The sequence below is a fragment of the Arachis ipaensis genome, chromosome B9 (assembly GCF_059453495.1).
Source record: "Arachis ipaensis isolate K30076 ecotype BB chromosome B9, ASM5945349v1, whole genome shotgun sequence".
Lineage (NCBI taxonomy): Eukaryota > Viridiplantae > Streptophyta > Magnoliopsida > Fabales > Fabaceae > Arachis > Arachis ipaensis.
Window position 1 is genome coordinate 105,459,378 of NC_142444.1, and position 5,520 is coordinate 105,464,897.

At 37.1% G+C, this 5,520-nt stretch overlaps 1 non-coding gene across 1 annotated transcript; it reads right to left on the bottom strand.

Moving 5' to 3' along the window:
• Positions 1–5,146: 5,146 nt before the first annotated feature.
• LOC148545772 (small nucleolar RNA R71) lies at positions 5,147–5,254 on the bottom strand. Its single transcript, XR_015901486.1, has one exon. It is a non-coding gene; the product is annotated as a small nucleolar RNA R71 (small nucleolar RNA).
• Positions 5,255–5,520: the final 266 nt, after the last annotated feature.

Consider the following 5,520-nt stretch of genomic DNA (forward strand, 5'->3'; position numbering starts at 1 on the left):
CTTGCTCAAAGTTTGATTGTAAGGTTCGGTGTGGAGCTAAATTGTATGGGTCTAGGAAGTTGTTTGGAGGCTTCTTTGAGAATTCTAAGGTCATGCCACCCAATTGGAATCATGATGATCAATTTGAAGATGGGTGTCAAAACAAAGTGTGGGATCCCGGATCGCACAAGGAAAATCAACTTTGGGAGCTCATGGTTTGTGAAGAACTCCATCAAAGCTTGAAGATATTAACATTGAAGAATGGAGCTTATTGGAGATTCAAGCATTGGTGGATGTTCTAAGATGGTTACAAGCACAAGCCACCTTAAGAGGAGCTCCCCATAAGTCCAACTTAAGGACAATAAACAAAAGTGCTAGGTGGGAGACACCCCACCATGGTAAATTCTTTTCATTTTTCCCTTTTGTATATATTGGTAATTAGTTTAATTTCATATTTTGTTGAGTTTGTTGAGTATAATTGGTAGTTTAGTAGGTTAAATAAGGTTTTATGGTGTTTGGGTAGCTGTTTGGAGGTTTGGAATGCTTGGATTGGTGCAAGAACTTGGAAAAATTTTGAAAAACAGAGCACCAACCCGCGCGTGCGCGCACCTGGCGCGTACGCGCGCCTCAAGCATTTTCGAGCATCCACACGGGCGCGCCATGTGCGCGGACGCGTGGATTGAAAAATCTCACCCCTCCATACATTGACCCGAGAGTTGTGCCTACACTGCGCCAGCACCATGCCTGAGGCACAACCCACCCGCGCGTGCGTGCACCTGGCGCGTACGCGCCGTTCACTCTAATTGCGCAATGCGCGCGCACGCACGCTGTGCGCATGCACGCCGATAGCGCCACCTGCCCTCCTGGTACATGTTCCAGAGAGTTAGGCCCAGTTTGTGCCTATTCTGTGCCTGCAACCCATGCGTGTGCACATCTGGCGCGTACGCGTCCTTTGACCAAACTGCGCATCGACGCGGAAGCGTGCATGACTGATGAGCGGATAATTTATACGCTTTTTGGCATTATTTTTAGTATGTTTTTAGTAGAATCTAGTTACTTTTAGGGATGTTTTCATTAGTTTTTATGTTAAATTTATATTTCTAGACATTACTATGAGTTTGTACGTTTTTCTATGATTTCAGTTATTTTCTGGCTGAAATTGAGGGACTTGAGCAAAAATCAGATTCAGAGGTTGAAGAAGGACTGCTGATGCTGTTGGATTCTGATCTCCCTGCACTCAAAGTGGATTTTCTGGAGCTACAGAACTCAACATGGCGCGCTTCCAATTGCGTTGGAAAGTAGACATCCAGGGCTTTCCAGCAATATATAATAGTCGATACTTTGGCTGAGTTTAGACGACGTAAAAGGGTGTTGAAAGGTAGTTCTACGCTGCTGTCTGGAGTTAAACGCCAGAAACACGTCACAAACCAGAGTTGAACGCCAGAAACACGTTACAACCTGGCGTTCAACTCCAGAAAGAGCCTCTGCACGTGTAACATTCAAGCTCAGCCCAAGCACACACCAAGTGGGCCCCGGAAGTGGATTTATGCATCAATTACTTACTCTTGTAAACCCTAGTAACTAGTTTAGTATAAATAGGACTTTTTACTATTGTATTTGACATCTTTGATCATCTTTGGAAACATCTTTGGGATTATCTTTGGATTATCTTTTAATCATTTTTGAGATCTCTAGACCTCCATGGGAGGCTGGCCACTCGGCCATGCTTACCCTGTATTCACTTATGTATTTTTCAACGATAAAGTTTCTGCACTCCATAGATTAAGGTGTGGAGCTCTGCTGTTCCTCAAAGATTAATGCAAAGTACTACTATTTTTCTATTCAATTCAACTTTTTCCGCTTCTAAGATATTCATTCGCACTTCAACCTGATTGTGATGAACGTGACAATCATCATCATTCCCCACGAACGCGTGCCTGACAACCACTTCCGTTCCACCTTAGATTGAATGAGTATCTCTTGGATCTTTTAATCAGAATCTTCGTGGTATAAGCTAGATTGATGGCGGCATTCATGAGAGTCCGGAAAGTCTAAACCTTGTCTGTGGTATTCTGAGTAGGACTCTGGGATTGAATGACTGTGACGAACTTCAAACTCGTGAGTGCTGGGTGTAGTGACAGACGTAAAAGGAGGGTGAATCCTATTCCAGCATGATCGAGAACCTTAGATGATTAGCCGTGCTGTGACAGAGCTTTTGGACCATTTTCACAAGAGGATGGGACGCATCCATTGACAACGGTGATGCCTCCAGACGATTAGCCATGCAGTGACAGCGCATCGGACCATTTTCCAGAGAGGATCAAAAGTAGCCATTGACAATGGTGATGTCCTTACATAAAGCCAGCCATGGAAAGGAGTATGATTGATTGGATGAAGACAGCAGGAAAGCAGAGGTTCAGAGGAACGAAAGCATCTCTATACGCTTATCTGAAATTCTCACCAGTGATATACATAAGTATTTCTATCTTTATTTTCTGTTTAATTAGTATTATTTTCGAAAACTCCATAATCAATCATTATCCGCCTAACTGAGATTTACAAGGTGACCATAACTTGCTTCATACCAACAATCTCCGTGGGATCGACCCTTACTCACGTAATGTTTTATTACTTGGACGACCCAGTGCACTTGCTGGTTAGTTGTATCGAAGTTGTGAATGAAAAACAATTTATTAAGATGTGCGTACATAGTTTTTGGCGCCGTTGCCTGAGATCACAATTTTGTGCACCAAGTTTTTGGCGCCGTTGCCGGGGATTGTCTGAGTTTGGACAACTGACGGTTCATCATGTTGCTCAGATTAGGTAATTTTCTTTTTGTTTTATTTTCAAAAGAATTTTTCAAAAATTTTTCAAAAATTTCTCCTTTGTTTTCGAAAAAAAAATTTTATTTTCAAAAAAAAATATATATATATTTTTCTTCAGAATTTTTAAGAATGAATTCTAGAGTTTCATGAAAAATGTTGGAGCCTGGCTGGCTGTAAAGCCATGTCTAATTCTTTTGGATAGGGGCTTCCAACCATCAGCATAGAGGCAAGTTAATTTGATAAGTAATGAGCAGTATGTTCTGATGTTACATGCTAAAGCTTGGATGGCTATTAAGCCATGCCTAACCCTCAGATTGGAGCTTTAGACTAAGAGTACAAAGATTCCTGGAATTCATATTAAAAATTTTGGAATCCTTATTTTTCTTTTTCAAATTAATTTTCGAAAAATACAAAAAAAAATTTAGAAAATCATAAAAATAAAAAATATTTCATGCTTCTTGTTTGAGTCTTGAGTCAAATTGTAAGTTTGGTGTCAATTGCATGTTCATCTTGCATTTTTCAAAAAATTCATGCATTCATGGTGTTCTTCATGATCTTCAAGTTGTTCTTGGTAAGTCTTCTTGTTTGATCTTGATGTTTTCTTGTTTTGTGTCTTTTCTTATTTTTCATGTGCATTTTTGCATTCATAGTGTCTGAACATGAAAAATTTCTAAGTTTGGTGTCTTGCATGTTTTCTTTGCATATAAAATTTTCAAAAATAAGTTCTTGGTGTTCATCTTGACATTCAAAGTGTTCTTGGTGTTCATCTTGACATTCATAGCATTCTTGCATGCATTCATTGTTTTGATCCAAAATTTTCATGCATTGCATCATTTTCATGTTTTTCTCTCTCATTATTAAAAATTCAAAAAAATAAAAAAATATCTTTCCGTTTTTCACTCATAAATTTTGAAAATATGAGTTGACTTTTTCAAAACTTTTTAAAACTTAGTTGTTTCTTATGAGTCAAATCAAATTTTCAATTTAAAAAAAAAATCTTATCTTTTTCAAAATCTTTTTCAAAAATCAAATCTTTTTCATTTTTCTTAGTTATTTTTGAAAATTTTAAAAATATTTTTCAAAAATCTTTTTCTTATCTTTATCACATAATTTTCGAAAATAACATCATCAATTAATGTTTTGATTAAAAAGTTTCAAGTTTGTTACTTACTTGTTAAGAAAGATTCAAACTTTAAGTTCTAGAATCATATTTTGTGATTTCTTGTGAATCAAGTCATTAATTGTGATTTTAAAAATCAAATCTTTTTCAAAACTAATTTCAATCATATCTTTTCAAAAATATCTTATTATCTTATCTTTTTTCAAAATCATATCTTTTTCAAAAATTTGATTTTAAAATATCTTTTCTAACTTCTTATCTTCTTATCTTTTCAAAATTGATTTTCAAAATTTGTTTCAACTAACTAACTAACTTTTTATTTGTTTCTTATCTTTTTCAAAACTACATAACTAACTCTTTCTCTCTAATTTTCGAAAATCCCTTCCCTCTTTTTCAAAATTTCTTTTTAATTAACTAATTATTCAAATTTCAATTTTAATTTTCGAAAATCACTAACCATTTTTCAAAAATTATTTTCGAAAATCCTCTTTCTCTCTCATCTCCTTCTATTTATTTATTCATCTACTAACACTTCTCTTCATCTCACATCTTTGCTCTCCTCACCCTTGTGTTTCTTTCTTTACATTACATTCTTTTCTTCTTCTTTTCTTCTACTCACACAGGGACCTCTATACTGTGGTAAAAAGGATCCCTATTATTATTATTTTTCTGTTCCCTCTTGTTTCATATGAGCAGGAGCAAGGACAAGAATATTCTTGTTGAAGCAGATCCAGAACCTGAAAGGACTCTGAAGAGGAAACTAAGAGAAGCTAAATTACAACAATCCAGCAAGCACCTGTCAGGAATTTTTAAACAAGAAGAGGAGATGGCAGCCGAAAATAATAATAATGCAACGAGAATGCTTGGTGACTTTACTGCACCTAATTCTAATTTGCATGGAAGAAGCATCTCCATCCCCACCATTGGAGCAAACAACTTTGAGCTAAAACCTCAATTAGTTTCTCTGATGCAGCAGAACTGCAAGTTTCATGGACTTCCATCTGAAGATCCTTTTCAGTTCTTAACTGAATTCTTGCAGATCTGTGATACTGTTAAGACTAATGGAGTAGATTCTGAAGTCTACAGGCTCATGCTTTTCCCTTTTGTTGTAAGAGACAGAGCTAGAGTGTGGTTGGACTCTCAACCCAAAGATAGCCTGAACTCTTGGGATAAGCTGGTCACGGCTTTCTTAGCCAAGTTCTTTCCTCCTCAAAAGCTTAGTAAGCTTAGAGTGGATGTTCAAACCTTCAAACAGAAAGAAGGTGAATCCCTCTATGAAGCTTGGGAGAGATACAAGCAACTGACCAAAAAGTGTTCTTCTGACATGCTTTCAGAATGGACCATCCTGGATATATTCTATGATGGTCTGTCTAAATTAGCTAAGATGTTATTGGATACTTCTGCAGGTGGATCCATTCACCTAAAGAAAACGCCTGCAGAAGCTCAAGAACTCATTGACATGGTTGCTAATAACCAGTTCATGTACACTTCTGAGAGGAATCCTGTGAGTAATGGGACGCCTCAGAAGAAGGGAGTTCTTGAAATTGATACTCTGAATGCCATATTGGCTCAGAACAAACTATTGACTCAGCAAGT